This window comes from Epargyreus clarus, unplaced genomic scaffold (genome assembly GCF_041222505.1).
Source record: "Epargyreus clarus isolate Ecla_fem2 unplaced genomic scaffold, WU_Ecla_fem_2.2 ptg000005l, whole genome shotgun sequence".
Lineage (NCBI taxonomy): Eukaryota > Metazoa > Arthropoda > Insecta > Lepidoptera > Hesperiidae > Epargyreus > Epargyreus clarus.
In genome coordinates this window covers 573,412-593,325 of record NW_027332213.1, presented here as the reverse complement: position 1 = coordinate 593,325, position 19,914 = coordinate 573,412, and positions in this window count along the sequence as shown.

Below are 19,914 nucleotides of genomic sequence, written 5' to 3'. Positions count from 1 at the left end.
CTAAGTGACTGCGACCTTCATATATTTGTGATGTGTCGATCTATGTCCTTGTTCCGTCATAAATGTCCTCCTTATGTGATGATATACAAAGAAATTTAAGACATTGAAGCCAAGACGTGTTGTAGATGATATAATTTTAACGCACATTTGATTCGGATCACCAGATTCTAGAAGTATATTATTTAGAAGTAGAAGTGCCCCAAGTACATATACATATAGGGTTCCTCAAAAGGGAGTTTAGGTATATTGATCGCCCTTGACTATATCTATGATTTACCGCACTTGAACGTGACAAAGACGCTGGTATTTTTTTGGATTTAATCTAATACTAAATTGCCTCTTATGACATCCATGGGAAGAAAGGAAGTGAAGCTATGCTGAGTAAATAGTATACAGCGTTCAGTTTATTAAACGCATTGAATGTCTAATATTTCGAGGAGGTTGAATATGGTTCCCACCATATATTCCAACCTCTACGAGTTAAATCGTAGCTGGAACACAACAGAAAATAAAATATAAACACCCGAGTACGAGTTATCTAGTTTACGATATAATTCGTAAATGGGAAACTTAACAAAAATTAAATAGGTGGGATACTTTGATAACCTTAAGACAGTTTACCAAGAATACAAAGTTAAAATCAATAAAAACTTGTAAACTGAAGCTCAATTTAAAATTATTTGAAGGACAGTCAAAGTAACCTTGAACACTTAATTATCTTGTTTGTTGAAAATCTAGATTAATAGGAGGTCTGTTTTGCTTAGAACAGGGCTTAGGGAAATTAGGCCAAGGGTTTGTTAAAAAAGTATTTAGGTTAAGTGAGTACCTACAGTAGCCTCGTGTATGCTGTAATTAACTTTCCTTTCATCTGTAATTAGATGACTGTTGTTTGGTTATAAACAAGATAGTACACGTGGCGATGAAATAATAGGTTTATCATGAAAATGTTTCGCCGGTAAAATTACGTGGTAGAGCTCTTTGTGGTTCGACTTCTGCAGCACCACCGCCACACCTATTTCTGCCAAACAAAAGCAGTGTTTAGCGCTGCTGTGTTTTGGTTTGAAGGGTGTGTTAACTGCCAACCATAAATATCTGTAAGCAAACTCTGATAAGTTTAGATTCCTACCTATGGTATACCACAGATGTTTTATTCTTAGTACTAAATTGGAACACCTTGGATAACTATGACTTCTTTTTTATATTTGAGCCTCACGATAAAGTAGACGCGCTAACTGATGGAAAGTTGTGAAAGTCAAAGAACATTTGCAACACCAGAGGAGGCGCCAATGCTTAGCCGGATTTGAAGGAGAGCTCCTTTTGCACCTTTTTTGAAAAGCCCCATGTCATAGCGCCCCGGGAATACCTCGAGAGGAAGTTCATTCCACATCTTGCACGTTTGGGACAAGAACATCCGGGCAAACCGAACCGTGGAAGACCGCCACGAGTCCAGTTGGTGTGGATGAAACTTCGGCAAGTAGCGCGATGGAGGAATGGTGACATAGGTATCAGGTCAAACAGTTTTCCTTTAATGCAGAATACAACAGCGCTTTAAACTGTTACTAGGCAGATATAGGCATGGCGGAAGTGTTACTGCAGTCGAACCACAAAGTTCTACCACCTTCGAATCCTTTGTGATTCGACTCCGAAACTACTCGTACAGTTTCCCTGTGCTATTACTACAAATTTCAAGCCCTACATAACAAGCCTATATGTAATTCCGCCTGACGCCATGTCACGGCGCACTGTTTGCAATTCCGACAGATAAGCTAAGAATCTAGGTTGCACGGCGGCCTAGACCCCAAGTTCCTTCCGAGTCACCGATGGAACTGTGACTGCCCCAAATACATGCCGAATAAACCTGCAATTAAATTCTCCAGATCATAACGCCCTGGTACATTGTTCTCTAAAACGGAGCTTAGAGTTGAGAATTAGTTGTAAATGTTAGATATAAGTAGGTTTTGTAAATTGTTTTTACGGCGGTACTGTCTCAATGTCTATTTCTGTTTTCATCTAGTAATAGTAGATTAACGGTTTTCTATACTGGTTTGAATGATTTGAAGGCATATTCACTTTTTCGAGGCTGTACCACACCCTTTAAAGCAGTATACCGAAGAGCTTTATACTGCTATTATTAGACATAAATAGGTATAGCAGTAGTGCCAGCGGAGACAAACCACAAAGGGTTGGTTTAAAATATATGTTCAAACATGTTTTATATCAATAAGGAATATAAACTGGCAACCTTCGAATATACTAGAACAGTCTAATTCAATCTCAAACACTCTCACAGTCGATAAAGTTGTCTAAACTTAGCTGGTTTGTTAATGTGAGGACGCGAGAAATCCCGAGGCGGCAGACTTGTTGCCCCGTGAGGCTGTACACAATTTTGTAATGAAAAACACGTGCTTTTATTTTAGGCATTTATGTAACGTTCGAAAATTAATAAAGATATTATACACCTGTTAATTTTATATATTTTCTAACATTACTTATGAATGGTAAATAAGGTGAAGGTGTTTTCCACATTTATTCCTACAGGTTACCCAGATAGAGATAATAGTTAGAACGTAAAGTAAGCCAGCCGTACAACGAAAACAATAATATATACCTGTCACCAAATAAAGTACATTAACTCAACTGATTACGATTTTTCACCGTCACCTGACTTCTTCTTCACAACAGCAGTTTTCTAGTTTGAACGATGTGCATTTCCCTTGCTTTAAATGTCTCTACGCCTAAGTACAAGAGTTATTTTTTTTATTTGTTATCTTATTTCCCATAGGCGGCAAAGATATCTCACCATCAATGAATCGTACGGTCGATTGCCACTACAACTACGTTTTAAAACGCAGTATACTTACGTATGTTTCCAATATTGCTGTCAACATCAACCCATTTCGGAGTATCCTTGAAATTAGTTCACAGGTGTTCAAGTTTAGGGAAATCGATAGATTGAGCCCCCTAACTTTATGTTTAAACTTTTAAACAGGGAATTATAATAGCATTACAGTGATACATGACCCAATTTCATGTTTGACCTACATTGCTGTTGGGGTATGTGTCTTCGACGCTTATTTGCAAGTCTGAGCCCTTGAAGGGCCTGTTTCGTAATAATGGCGCAAAAACTGTCAAAGTGTGTAAATAACATTATTATAAGTATGATAGATGTAACAAAAAAACTTTAAATTACAAATACAGTTGTTTTTTTGAAATTGCGGTATTAGGAGCATTTACTTATTTTTTAAAGCAATCGTACTCTGAATTTATTCCTTAGAAATCTAAGGAATTAAGTAAAAGAAACAATAAGTAAAGAAACTATCCTATCAATGATTGAAAATCACCAAAGTAATATCTATGTAGATCGTAATTAATTAGTGCCATAGTACTTTTAGTAGAGCTTTACGTCGTAGTACACCGCATGGTAAAGAGTGAATTGGTACACTTGACGCATCTTTAAGATTTTTTTTAAATAACTGTATGGTTCCTCACGATATTTTCCTTCATCATCATCAAATGAAAGATTTTTGATGTCTTATACCCACATAACTTTGTGAAATTAGAGGTGCATGGTATTTGAACCTTGACCCCTCCTGACCGAGATTCGGAGTTTCAACAACGAAATCACCGCTATATCAGCCTCAGACTATAATATCCGTAAACCAATAATTTAGCAATAGGTTCATTGTTTCGCCCAGTTTCAGTATTAGACCTTTCATCAATCTGACCTAACCTTAGGGATCATTGAACGGAAAAACTCAATTGATCACAGATTTAATTTTATAGATACGCCTACGTTATAATGAAATTAATTAATTCGGGTATTGACTAGCCTGTTGGTATATATTGCGATAGGTTCCAAGTTTCGAATCCCCGGTATGTATAAGGTACTGGTCAGTCGAAGTTATGTGTCAAAATCAACAAGGATACTTACGCGACCGAGAGTTACATACATTCTCAAAGATATGTGAAGTCCTATCAACATTCATAATTTAGCAAGACAGAACATCACTTCTGTTTTCAGACCTATTTCTGCCTAAAACAGCAGTGTTGAACGCTGCTGTATTCTGGTTTGAAGGATGTGGTAAGGGAGATATACTTATTCGAGGCATTCCAGCTTAGTCCTTAGACCTCAGGTAGTAATCTAATCTTATTTGGGGTTGATTACAAATGTCCATGGGCGGCAGTACCCACTTACAATCAGGTGGACAGCGTGCTCGTCTGATACTCCTATATTATAAAAAACTCTTACCATCTGCTGGACTGCATGCTCGTCTGCTATATTGCTAATTATTGCTGCTATATTGTAAGAAAAGCTCGGATACAAATGGTATATCAAGAAGCAGTAGTACTAGTCTCATTGAAAGGACATTTTAGCTCCGTAACGGGAAAAATCTGTAATGTTAATTGCACAATTCAAAATAATGATATGTTGTTTTAGACACATCTAGATTGAATCTATGCAATAAAAGATGTTTTCAAATACTATCGGAGACATCTTTGTCTGAAACTACAAAGTTTTAGAGCAATAAAAGAAACAACAGAGTAAATGGGTACAGATCCTGTAAATAGACTGGGAGGCAATTGTTTTGTTTCAACTTATGTCGATTCTTTCTTTGTACTTAAGATGGGTTCTTGTAAAACTTTCTATGGTCTGGTGGACCTTTTAGTTATTCTTGATTGTTTAAAATTGTTAAGTCTTTTCTTTTCTAAAAAAAGGAAGTTGTACAGCTCAAAACTTATCTTGGTCTGGAGGACTTTTGTGTCTCATATTTCTGATTTTTGAAATTATCGTACGTTTATTTATTTGAAAAAAACGAAACATTTATACGTACAGCTTCGCGTAAGTAATTAACCGAATCGGTCGTTGCAATACTGCGATATCGCCACCACTTCTTTTAATTTTCAGAATGGTTTTAGCTAATTTGTTTGGGCTTGACGGACAAAGGGATAGACGGTCCAATATCGGCCTCCAAGGTAGCAACACATCTGCCGATCAACCCCAGGAACGGTACCGAGTTTTTATAATTTCCATGATTTGTAGTCGATTACAAATTACAAATAATATACTCGGACGTTTGAAATTAAAAAAAAAACTGGTTTAATTCAAAAAAATAAAATAAAATAATAAATGAAAAGGAATTCAATCGACAAACTTACACCGTCTCCTAGACTAATCGGCTATGCTCTTTACATAGTTATCAGCACATTTGAACTACTAATGAGCGAATAAACTTATCAGGAAAGTTTCAACAGCAATTTGATCACAACTCCAGTTCTCATTCCATTAACAAGTTTATGGTCGTTTCAACTTCTGTTAACTTCGTAGTTGTGAAGATATAGGGAAATGATGACGTCGAACTATTTTACTAAATTAATGTTTTTCAGTATATTTTGTTCAGGATTGAAGGCTATCTTTATCTTTATATGTGTTATAGAGTTTTACCACATCGGTGGTAGATAGTGGAGATTCTATTTACTTTCAAAATTAACTATGTTCAAATTACATTCAATCAAAAATATTTTGATTTTTTATATTTTCATTTCAAGACATGAAGAATACCTCAAAGTGGTGTAGAAGGAGAGAGATAAACCTATTTTCATCCCAATTAGCTTTGCATTAAATTATTACCTGTCCATGTACCTAACAATCATATTTATATACTACGTGCATAAAGGAGTTTTTTATTGCCAACCTGCTATTTTGGATTAAGTCTAAAATTATCCGTATTTGTTTGCCCCTTGTATTTATTATTAGACGTCGGCTCCTATTAACGTATAACGTTCAGTCATGTGAGTTCAGTAGATGTATATGAGAGTAAATTTAACTCGTATCAAAATAGGGTATATTTACTTGGTGGTGAGTGGTCATTACCACCCATAATCATTTAATATTATAAATAAGTGTGAAAGTGATGTCAGTAAGTCGACTTCCGAAGGCCTGTACCATGTTAAAACCTGAAATTTAACAAAATTTTAAAGCATTTTTTAAAAATACAGACATGTAGGTTTCAACAACACACAAGTATTTTAGAGAGTTTTTTTGGGCGGGGGTTCGAACCTTGGAACCCCTGATGCTTATTACGCCAAGTTTAACCACTACGCTATCATTGATTTATACCTACTGTTACACAAGATAGACATTATATTATCAGTTTATCGAATCTGCTAACTACTCTACGAGCTGAACTTTACATCAAAGTTCGAACTATTGATCTCTATTTCCGATCTATTAGTTACTTCATAGTAAGTTTAACATCAATGGATAATTAAATTGCGAGGTATAATAACTAATTAATGATTTTATTTATTTATGAAGTTCAAGTAGATAAGAGTGTAGTTCGTGGAATAAGCACACACACACAAACACACACACACACAAACACACACACCCAAACACACATTTACACGCACAACACATAAAACACATATAGGCATACCGGACACATATAACAATTATAATTACTTTTAAGTTTCTCATTCTAAGTGATGTAAAAGTCTTATGAGAAATAAAGATTTTTAAACCTTGCCTAAACTTATATCATGCCTGGAGTTATACAACAACTTGTATCAATTCTATATAGCATTGGAGTCTACGGCCACAGACGCAATGTTAACCCTATACTTGACATTGTGCACTTAAATGCACATTAGAATCAGATTTTTTTTTTCGGATAATGCGACATCGAATCTTACTAATAATAACTGAAAGCGAATTAGCAAACGTTTCTTTATGTCAGAAAATGAAATCAATATCTGTCTCGTTCACACATTGTAAATGGTAAACAAAATAGCGAGCCGTCATTCAGCGCCTGCGCAACGCTCTCTAAGAATCTTATTTTATCGGAATGAAATTAAGTTATATGTACGAAATTTATATAATCTTACTTTCTGCAAGCTTTATGCAATGTTTTGGTGATATTTTTTTGAGATATAATGTTTTGAATATATAGTAATTCATGACTTTTGTTATGTGTGCATTAAAATGCACACTGCCAACGACATACAATATTACTGTTTGTCAATATTGTGTCTTTAAATGCACACTGCCAACTTTGCTACTATATACTAAGGTTCTGCACACAAGGTAGGGGGTTGGGTGAACAAAGTTCAGACAGAGTTTTTTTTTGTATAATTCATGACTGAAATTAATATTTCCCCGTTTCCACTAAATTCCCAGTCCTTAGCTTGCAATATTTTTTTCAGATGACTGGAGGCCGAAAAATTCTAGCTTTGGTGTCTAAATTGCGTAATTAAATCGGATGTAGAATCCAGCAAATCCCTAGAAAGATGAATTCCAGATGTCTAGGTCTCATAAAGACGTCCCTGAACTCAAGTCCTGTCCAATCAATAGCGTCTTCTGTCAAAAATGTAAACATCTCCAATAATGATGATTCCAGAACATCTGCAATATCAATCCCAGATAAGACCAAATTCCCACTTGAGGTCGGCTATAGATGCGCCACTAGCCCTGAAGACTAAGCTGGAATGCCTCAGAAAAGTATATCTTCTTACCACATCCTTCAAAAAAGTGGAATAAAGTCCAATCATATGCTCAAATTTAATACAACATTCTAACAGAAACATGGATGCAGGTCTAAACAGACAAGTCGCTTTATAGCGTACAAATGTGATAGGCCATTGTTAGTATTGTCCTCGCAGATCCTGGACATCTTCTTTTGTAATTCCTGGTTGCTGTTTCGTCATGGGAACAGCGGTAAACAAAAATTATTGCCACTCAAAAAGTTTCGAGTCGCTTTATGTGGGAACTGTGTTTTTTTGGGAGGAGGTCTTCTAATCTCTCAACTCAACTAAAATATCTCAAAACTTGTTGACATGTCATAACTTCCGAGACTTTTATCTTTAGTATTTTCAAAATGTATGATATTTTTTATATTTTTTTATTATTTCTTAGTTTAGTGAGTACTTGGCGGTGTGCATTTTAAGACACATATTTTTTTCTTGTGAACCTGGCAGTGTGCACTTAAAGACACATACTATATTCTGAAAACTGAAATACAGAGATTTTTTATTTTATTTTTCCTAATATCCTTATAGCCCAATTAACGCAGGGAAGTAGCAAAAGTATAATTTTTTTAGGATAAAATTCTCTGCCAAGTATAGGGTTAATACGTAGGACTAAGTTACTTCGCATTTAAGTGTCTTTCTTTTCTTTTCTTCAATCCAAAATGGAAAGAAGCTAGTTTTTAAGTTTAACATTGTTTTTATGCGGCAAAAATAAAGAATAAAGCTGCGCTTGACAATTATAAGATTAAGATAAGATAAATTTGGTTTGGTATTGGTGCCCCCTTTGAACTTCCAAGTTTTCTACTTTAAAGTGACTTTACTTATAATTGATACAAGTTTCACATAAATAGTTTTTGAATAAATATAATATGCAATTTTCTCTCAATACCTAATAAATAATTAACTTCTAATTTTATTAATGTCTTGGTTGTTAAGTATCATTGTTTCAAAGCCCATAAATCCTATTAGCTTCAGTTATTGGCAATTTCTATTTACGTTCCTTAATTAATTTACGGTTTATGTTTTAATAACCTAATAGCATCACGGAATAAGACGGTCATTGTCCTTATTATGGGGCGAATAATTAATTGATCTTTTAACAAATTCGTTATTTTGTTAGCGATTTGCGATTTAATGTTTTTTTGTTTCTTTTATTTGTTAAATTACTTTGAAACTGTCTAATTTGTTATTGATTGTTACTTATAAGCTAATTCAAAGTTTATTTGAAGTTCCTCTATTCGTCATATTTTTTTATTTCTTTTATGGGTAAAATAGGGGGTCAGACTTCACTTGTATTCATAAACAATTAACTTCACATAAAATTCCTATTATAACAATTATTGAAAATTAATTTGCGTTTCTCATGTTTAGATATTCAATATCAAAAAAAAAAAATGTTTCACATCTGAAATCTGTTGTACTTTAATATTGTTGTTACTTAATGAAAATATATGAATGCTTTATATACATAAGTTTTGCCCAACATTGGGATATAAATGTTTCACAACCAATCCCAAAATCGATTTTACTCATCACAACCAATCTCAAACAGTAAGTAATATAAACAAAACATAAACAATTTTCAAAATTAAAACATGATTACTCATATCAGTTACCCATCTTAAAGTTTTCCACTCAATATTTATTGCAGCTGATATTGTAGACATTGAATGCGTGTAGAGCAACGAACCACACACCAGTGAGACGTAATCTCATCATAAAATGCATAGCAATGTCACATGTTAATTGTTTATCTTCACTTAAGGCGCGTTTCACATGTGACGGGAAATCTACATACGACTAAATGTTACATTATAGATTGTGATTGGTGATTATTTCACTGTTTTTATTAACTAGTAAAAATTTACTACAATAATACAAAATCGGCCCCATATTTTTAAGTGTTAGGTTGATTTTCAGGCTATCGATATGAAAAAAGACTATTACATTTAATGAAAAAATATTTATAAACAAATATATTACTCATGAACAGAAACGTTTTATTAAAAAAAAATGCCTATCATGTAAAACAAATGTACGAATATAAATTGATTTATGTATACTTAAAAGCTTTTATTCGTATTATTATTAAAAGTAAAAAAAACATTATTTAACCTTTAACCTAGATAATAAATATCCAAGAAAACAACTACCAAATTATTTTTTGCACAAGCTAAAAAGTTTACAAAGTAGGGCGTAACTATCAAATTACTAACAAAATGTAGGTATTCTTCATAAACCTCACCTGAAAAACCGTACTTTCTAAGCAAAACTATCCTCTATTACAACTTGCGAGTTAAGCGTGCAAACCGCGACGTCCAAACCGCCTATCAGGAAAGGCCTTCCCAAAAGTCCATTGACCCAGAGCTTTCAGACGACAGATTCCGTCGTAGACCCACGTCAATATTTATGTTTTGTTTACGGACCGCACTCAGATTGACGGGTGCATTTTACTAAGAAAACACCAGTGGCCGTCCTCTTTACTGGTTATTGTGGGCGAAAGTTAATTTAATACAACCCGGCGACATTTAACCGCTTCATCTGAAAAGTAATGAAAAAGTTAAAGTTCAAGAAACTGAACAAAATATCTAATACACTAATGAAATATTTTGTAAAAAAAAGAATAACAATAATCAAAATTTATTTATTAGAAATATAAGTTATGGAACAATAAAATTATTAGCTTCCATTTTAATCTTCGGTTGTTTACGCACTAAATTTGCATATTTGAAATATGTACTTCGTAACTGTATTTAACTACCGGATACAACCATAACTTCACAAGTATTGATTCAAGTAAAACTTCACTACTACGAAGCAGAAATAGGTGTAGAAATAGTAGTCAAATTGCCATGGTAAACACACACCTTCCTATATGAACTTTTTGAATTTAATATTATTTCATAATTTAATAATTATAAATTAATTTTAATTTTATTAAATTTAGTGGTTTTGTAGAATTATTGTTGTGTACTTGCATTTGTGTATTCGTCTATGTATGTGTATACGTATGCGCATAAAGAAATCGCAGTTCAAGCAACCTGGAAAACTTTTTCAAAACACCAAACATGTAGACAAACGTAGACAGTACAGATTAAATCCGAACTCCGTAAACTCATATGAGATCCTATTAGCAGTGTTTGCAGGAAGTTCGCACAAGTCGTTCACTCGCGGCAGTGGGCTGACAGACGCTTATAATTACAGAGGTCATTGATACAGTGACCTAGGAACATCGGTTTAGAACTCCATGATTGTTATTCACAAATCGGAAAGTTCATTCTGTTGAAAGCGGCGGGAAACAAGGAAGGGACGGTTTAATTTTAAGACGAAAGTCTATGAACATTTTTGCGCGTGGGTTTTTGTTTAAAATTAAAAGAAATTTAGGATATTTACAGTTATTCATCATCAACCCTTTACTGTTCCACTGCTGGGCACGGGTCTCCTCTCAGAATGAGAAGGATTAGGCCTTAGTCCACCGCGCTGGCCAAGTGCGAATTGGTAGACTTTACATATCTTTGTAAACTTTTTTTTTATATTTACAGTAATTACAAAAATGTAACAAAAAATGAGAGAGCCTTAAGCTACAATTTTGTATAATAAAGTAGCAAAGAGACATCCATTTGATGGCTGTTTTTATAATAACATTTAAATAGCAATGTAACATGCAGCCTACGTAATGGTGAGTGGTTACTTCCGCCCTTAGATATCTGCAATCAACCCCAAATGGTATAAGATTCCTCTCTGATGCTGGCCACAGTAATTAGCACTTGTGCCATAAGGAAGAAATAGGTATGACTCTGGTGTCTTCAGAGTAAAACCACAAAGGCTTTAAAACTACTCTATATAATATATTTCTACATATATAGAATTCCTACTCTTTCCTGTGTACGGGCACTTAAAAATAATTATGGTGTTAGACATACTACGGTCTATATATCAATTTCAACCTTAACTGTTCAACAACTAGCTAATTGCCTCTCAAATTAGCAAAATGCAGATCTATCACAGAGGTCAACGACCGCAACGGCCTAGTATAACCCCAAAGTTTGATTAAGCACGAGTGTAGCTTTGATCTTCAAGTGTTCAACTTGATGGTGTTCTGAAATGGCGGAGTGAGATAAACTGTTTGGAGATTGAATACAATTGAGAATATTCGTAAAATAAAGTTATTAGTTTTGAAATAAAAAACCGCCTTATTTGTCCTAGCAACATCATCATACCTATTTGTATCAGTGCCACGTCTGCATTGATAAGTGCGACTACATGGGTAAGTGCCGCGACTACATGGGTAAGTGCCGCGAGTGCATCAATAAGTGACGGGTCTGCATCGGTTAATGTAGCGAAGGCATTAACTATTGTTAATTGATTGTAGTAAGGTATTGAAACTTAAATACATAAATTTGCTTTCTACACTCACAACCCCACACTACGATTTCCCTTATCATAAGTGCCATAGACACAGAGACGAATACACAAATACCCAGATCCTGCACAGAAATCTAAACTCATTTTTATAATATAGGAGTAGCAGATGAGCATGCAGTCCACCCGATGGTAAGTGGCTTCTGCAGCCCATGGACATCTGTAATCAACCCCAGATTGGTTTAGATTCCTACCTGAGGTCGGCCACAGATGCGCCGCTACACCTAAGGACTAAGTTGGACCGTCTCGGAAAAGTATGCGTCCAAAATGGCACCCTTTAAACCAGAACACAGCAGCGATTATTACTGCTGTTATGAGGCAGGAATAGGTGTGGTGCCGCCGGTGTCAAACCACAAAGGGTTCTAATACCATCAGAATTATCAGGACACGACTTATATTACTTATAGTACATGCCAACGTAAATGAAGTTCCCAAAACAAATTGCCAAAACAAAGAACCTAAGGAACTTTCCAGTTCCTTCAATCCTGCCAGTTATTGTCAACACATTACGTTCGACACATTAATATCTAACGAGACGACCAATAAATTTCGTCTTCTTTTATTATTCACGTCACTCAAGCGCCACAGAGTAAATCTGATTCTTAAAACTGAAAGATATACTTTACAGTATGCCGTACAATCTGTCTGAAATTTATTTACTTTACTTCACATCGGAAAGCCCATTTCCTATCTTTATGACTATGGTCCTTGTAAATTTTCCTCGGCAGTGTTTGAGAAAAATTGTATGTTATTTACATTATTTACTTTGAGTACAGAACTTAAATAAAATGGTTGATTATAGGTATTTATAGTTATAAATTAGAAACTTAAGACCTGAACAGGGATTAGCAGTGGTATATAATCTACACTCTAGGCTATGTTTTCTAACTATCCTTATCAGGAAATTATTTATCATGAATATTTTTATATTATAAAGTGATAGAACCCTTAGTGGTTCCACTCCGACACCAGCGCCACACCTATTTCTGCCTAATAACTAGCGCGTGTTTCAATTTGAATCACGTGATACCGGTATACCAACTTATTCAAGCATAAAGCGCATTTTTGCTGATCTCAGGTAGGAATGTAATCTTATCCGGTGTTGATTACATAATTTATATGCCTATTTACAATTTAATCCTCGGTTGAGATTTAATAACCTATTTGGGTATAAAATTATAAATATCCTAAGATACTAAAAACTAGCAATTTTTCGACCTGTTTTAAAGGATCAAGTTTTCCATTCAGCCTTTTATCCTTCAGGAATTTGAGCTTACTAAAACTGAAAGTCACTGTAACTTTTGAAACTTTGTATCAAAAGTTCATCGACTTATATTAGGGTTCCACTGACAAACAAAGATAATTTAAAAATATTCCGTCTTTACGTATTTTTTATATCATGTGATGGGTCATAGTAAAATTGGCTTATTAAAAAAATAACTTTTTTTAACAAGTTGATATATATCTGATAGAATAAATTATTAAGAAAGGACTGTCTTCAGAATCCATTGGCGATAGTATCCAATTACCATCAGGTGGACTGCATCCTCGTTTGCTACATCGACCTTATACAAGATATATGATACCCAGGCAACTGTATTCCATGCAACTACTTCCTATCCTAAATAAAGAAATCTTAAAACTAATGTTAAAACGTTCATAATGGATTTCAAAAACAATATATTCTTTCACAATCGCATCTTTATCCACTCGTTTATCACAATTCCCTTACAATACATGTAAAAATCAGAGGACACTTCATAACGCAAAGGAAGACTGAATATTTCAAAAATATTCCTAAAAGTGTTTAAATAAGTGGCATCGATTATTTATAACCATCATTTATGTGTTATATACATAAATCACTGTGGTGTGACTGTAACACAAGTTAGTATCCGTATAAAGAGAGAACAGTCTGTTTGAAAATGTACCTAGCTACTGAACCAAAGGCATTGGCTCACCCGACACTCAGATGACCAGTTTTTAAAGCCAACTCATCATATTCCAATAAAGTATAGAAATGGCGTTCAACTTTCATCTGAAAGCTTTTAACCCTTCTAATTACGAGGTTACTTCCCGAATTTGATTCATATTTTTATCTCAGTATGTTAACTTATTACTGATTGATTGATGTTATATGTTGATTGATCCTGATTGAAATGCTAATATAGTTAGGCAGTTTATTTTAATTCGAAAGAATAGCATAGTATCTATCACTTAGTTTTATATAAAAAAAATTCGAGAGTAACAGTATTGAATTAATGTGTTCTGATTTGAGGGGTGTAGTCAATTGATTTTTGGACGCATTCCATCACAGTTTTCAAACTAGCAGCTACGCATGTTATAACGTAATGAATATTAGGTAGGAGGTACTTCCTTCACTGACCACTTCGTATCAACACATCACATCAACAACCCATTACTGTCCCAATGCTGGGCACGGGTCTCATAATGAGAAGGATTAGGCGATAGTCCACCGCGCTGGCCAAGTGTGTAGGTATTGGTAGACTTCACGTACCTTTGAATTTTTTTTAAATATCTCAGGTATGCATGTTTCTTCCCGATGTTTTCCTTCACCGTTTAGCAAGTGATCATTAATTTCTAATACGCACATAACTTTGAAAATTCAGAGGTGCCTGGGATTTGAACCTCGGTTAACACTGCTCACTTTGTCCACACATACATCTATATGAATGTGGATGATTCATATGAAATACATAACTTAAAATCGTCTTCATATTACTAAATAGTTGTAAGGGTTACGTACTCTATAAAACCTAGATAACCTCAGTTCATTGCATTAGTACAAAATAGTGATATCCAAATACAAAACATTAACGGATCATAAACGAAACTGATGGAAACCACAATTAAATACTAAAATACAATAGCCTACAACATCCACTAACATTTACAATAGAAATCGTTATCAAAAAACCTGGGCTAATACAAAAAAGAATTAGAATCAGTTGTTAAATATCTTTTGGTGGTGGGAACCGCCCCAGGTGCAAGTGTCAATGACCTGGCCTATATTCCTTCGATAGGAAATAAGTATCTTCGATTACCGCGAAGGGTGCGTGACGTATCTATTTTTGGTTGATAGAAACGAATATAAATAACATTTTATTTAAGAGTTCTCTAACCTCATTTCTCAATATTTTTCTAATGCGTTTTTCATGATATCCAAAAAAACGATACGAACTATTGTTAGAAAGTACTTTTTGGTTTAGATAAGACTTTATCACAAAAATTGGGCCTTTTGGGAGTTATCATTAGCTACTTACCCCTATAATGCTTGGTATTTTTGCGTAAAATGTTATTACAGTGTGTGGGAAGCGCGTAGGATAATAAGTCGATGACCTGACGATACAGCCTCAAATTAAAGAATACAGTAAAGAAACTCATGTAAACAAGTAATTAATTTAAAAAATCAAAAACCCGACTGCACCAAAAAGGCTGAAGTAGAATTTCCAAAAGCAGTGAAATAGGCATTTCATTATTTTTATCCAGAAAGCCAAATACAAAGTTTCATAGTAGGTGTCAGCTTCAAAAACAAGAAATGTTCAAACAATATTATCCTATTTTATTTTATCCTCGTAGTGTTCATTTACGCTATATAAAGAACCTATGTGTAAAATTCCAGCACGCTTAAGTTCAGCGGTTTCCCTTTGCGTTGATCTCTGGCACATCAACTCTCTCATTTAGTCAGACAGTCATCTCGATGTGTATATACGAGTATATATGTACTAGCTGACCCAGCAAACGTTGTGTTGCCATATAAATAAAAAAAATGTGTCACCTTACTGTTTTATATATATACAAATATGTTTTTATAATCTCCGTTTAATTTCCTTTCATTTGATACCCTACTCGATAGGTTCGGTTAACTTTTTTTTTTAAATGTGTTACTATTTCGCGCCAAAAATCCGCCATTTTGATTTTTTTTTACTAACACCTATCTAAGGACACTCGGGTCATTGAGACAAACATAATGACACTTTAACTGTTGAAATTCATCCAGCCGTTTGTTAGATCGGAGCAAATAAAGAAAGACAAACATACAAGATACGCGCGAAAAACATAACCCTTCCTTGGCAGTCGGGTAAAAACTAAAAGGTCGGCCATAGGGAGAAAAGGTGTTATCCTCATTATATCTAATTAGTAATATATAATTTGTTCTGAAAAATGTGTGAAACATCAGTCAATCCGAGATTTTGTCAGTTGTCAGTGTGAAGTGGAGGCTTTTGTATTAAAATCTTTACAATTTCCGCTCAATTTGATCTTAGTATTTAATATCTAGAATAGGTAACTCCAATACACTAAAGAGGTAGATGCGCTTTACGCTTGTAGAAACAGTTATACTCCAGCTTCCCATAATGCTATCAGAATTAATACAGTGTCTATAAGTAAATTGCAAGAGGCATAAAAAGTGTCATATACGACCCAAGTTTATTCGTAACCGTTGACCCCGAAGGTAATACTAATGTCATAATAGTTGTCCATTACAATAAGTATGGCGAACTTATGACGTTATAAGAAAGTAGTATGTCGATAGTGCCTCCACAGTGAAATTAGGGAGATCATGGTAATGTTACTTACGACGATCAAATATGTATTAAAACGACGGTGAAGTAAGTTTGAAGACTTAATAATCCCAGATCTTGTGTCTCCATCATAGTGACTCCAAAAATGTACCCTTTTTATTTATAAATTCTTTACTATGTCACAGGTACATGTACTATACGAGCATGGATATATAAGATATATTTTCCGAATAAGAAGAGTTTAAGCCACAATCCTGACGCTAACCAAGTGCGTAGTACTACTTCAACCCTAAGGATATTAAAATAATGCACTGCCTTTAGACAGCTTACAATATTTCCATGAACAATTAATATCACAATTTTAACGCGAAACAATATCCCAGCCGTTCCCAACCGTTCTGATTAAAAACTGTTTACATTTCCTTCCAGAAGTTTGTGAATACTTCCAAATCGGTTTGCAACTTAGCCAATAGCGGGGTCGTTGGACGCGCCACAAACAAAACTCTCGATTGGAGACATCTTGTTACTTCCATTGTTTTTTAGATAAGTATAAAGGAACTTGTGCACTGACTTTCAGTACTTATAAAACTTAAAAAGACTGTTAGTCAAGTAGCATTTAACAATAAAACAGTTAATCAACGAAAAATTCATCACGGCCTTTATCTGTAATTAATATTAGACACGGTTTTGTTTATAAGAACTACATTGGAACGCCTCTTGCGCCTGTAAGTTAGAACTTATGTAACACGTTAAATACTCCTACAAAATGACAAAAGGGTAATTAAAAAAAAATAAACAACAAATATTTTTTTATAGACTTTTTATTATTTTTTGTAGCAATTTGACATTAAAGTAAAAAATCGCCAACATTAAACGTGTACCATTTCGTTGCACATTGAACACTGCATTACGGAAAACAGGAACGGATAGTGTATGCATGTCTTAAGATAGATGTAGCTGTATTATCAGTTTTCAATTTCAGTTTGTGCGGTTGCAACTAAAAGGGGGATTGGACACAAGGTATTTACAGTTTGTTTTGATAGTCGATGTTGAGTTTTAAAGATTGTTCACATTTTCTTGGAGATAGTGATATTTCGATTGTATCTTGTGCTGTCTGAAAACTACTCTGTACAATCAATGATTCGTAGGTATTCAGGGGAACTTTGATGTAAATAGATAAACAAATTTGTTTCCCCGATACGTTTGATATTTTGCTCTTTGACTGTTTGAGTTTAATATTAAAGTAATAATAATACTTAAGTTTAAAAAATCTTCAAAAGTTAAGGTATTACCAAATTTTTAAGTACTTACATAATAAATGATGAAATAAATTTAATATAAATTTGAATTTTTGTCACATATTTTTGTAAATAAATTGATAGAGTTTCTGAGGTGAAAAGTATAATATTCGTGATTTTAGAGATCAACAGTCTATGGTAAACCACATTATGGTACTTTGGCATCCATAAAGATAAAATATAACGCAATCCATACTATCATTTGGGGCTATAAACAAGATAATCGCAGATATATTCCGGAAAGCTCACGAATACTTACGAAAGCTCCTGAGATATGTTTTGTGATAACTTTATGTATCACGAAATATATCATACCATATTTGTTCTAACTTTGCATCACCGTAGTTGCCTAGACGATGAATTTCACCACTCACCTGAAGTTTCTTTAACTATAGTCCAGGTTCAGAATACGATTAAGTATTAGAAATTATCTCTATTACAAATTAATGATAACTTGAAATAATGCAGTGATAGCTTAGTCGTTGAATAGCGGCTTATCCGTCGAGCGGTCCAATATTCAAATCTTAGACACGAACCTCTGATTAAAAAGTAACGATCGTATCAGCTTTAACGTTGAAGGAAAATATCATAAAGAAACCTATATACTTGAGACAGAAAAAAATTACAAAGTTATGTTCCGCCCAGCAACGGAAATGGGCACGAGCCAGCAATGGTAAGTAATTAATTTAGGATTAAAAGTACTTCACACGAATCCGCTACCAATATGTATGATGGTATATATTTTAAATCATACAATATGCACCACCCACCCTCACAAAGGAGATTCAAGGAATAAAAATAAACACCACCATACTTAACACCACCAACGCGTGTTTCGCTCCAAAACGGAGCATCATCAGGGTAAATCAGGTTAATATCTTGGATTTCCTCAAAGTAACGCTTGACACAATTAACAAGGTAAGGAATTGATGATGATGATGATGATGAATAATATTTTAATTATATAAATGTAACAAATTTATTGTCACCAACCCGATTCAACATATTTTTGGTACTCGAATATTTCCGTAAATACCATAAAATCGCAGTAAACCTAAAAAAATGAGGCACAAATTAACGAGGGGGCGGTCTCATAACATTATCGTCCATTAATTTTTAACGTCCCTAAACTGTTTATGATCGGAGTTAATGGCGCGGCAACACCACTTTACTTTTCTAAAAGGGAACAAGCACTTGGTTATCTTTTTCTGGAGTTTGGGTTCCGGGAATAAGAAAATGTATAAATAGAAAAATATTGAAGGTTAGAGTATAAATTTTATTTCGTCCATTATTCAGTATTCCCCTCTTGGGTTCGAGCCTGGAATCTAGTATGATTTTCACTATGTCGTAAGGACCATCTATTGTCAATAAAATAAAACGAGTCGTTCGCCCAGTGGTCCAAATCCATACATTTTATAATTTTTTTATTGAACATTCTAACATGCAAAAGTGAAAAAGCTACTGTAGGTATTTACTGCCTTTGCCTGTTTATGTATACATTTGTATACATATATACATTTGTATATGTATATACATTTGTATATGTATATACATTTGTATATGTATATACATTTGTATACATATAACTACTACAACTATACTATACGCGTAATAACCACGATACGAAAAATTACGATATGCATTTTTCTTCCAACTGCTGAATCCTGGAAGGCTTAACTTCCAGGATTCCTCTTCTACTGCTAATTCATTGCAGTCTATATTCACGGATAGCAGTAACCACATATCATCACATGTATTGCATGCCCGTTTGTTAACTATTCATAAACAAACCTCTATTTTTTTGATATTTGAGCCTAACGATAAAGCAGACGTGCTACCTGATGGAAAGTAAGTAGTTTAACTTCGTCTATAAACATTTGTAACACCAGGAGAGTTGCTAATGCCGCCATCGCCGCTTGAAGGAGAGCTGTTTTAGCACCTTTTTTGAAAAAAAACCCTATGTAGCATAGCGCTCCGGGAATATCTCAGGAGAAAGTTCATTCCACATCTTGCACGTTCGTGGCAAGAAAATACGTGCAAACCGAATTATTAAAAATACAACGCTGCCGAATTATTAAAAATACTTAATTAAATAAGTCCAAAGTCTTGTTACGGAAACGAGGGTA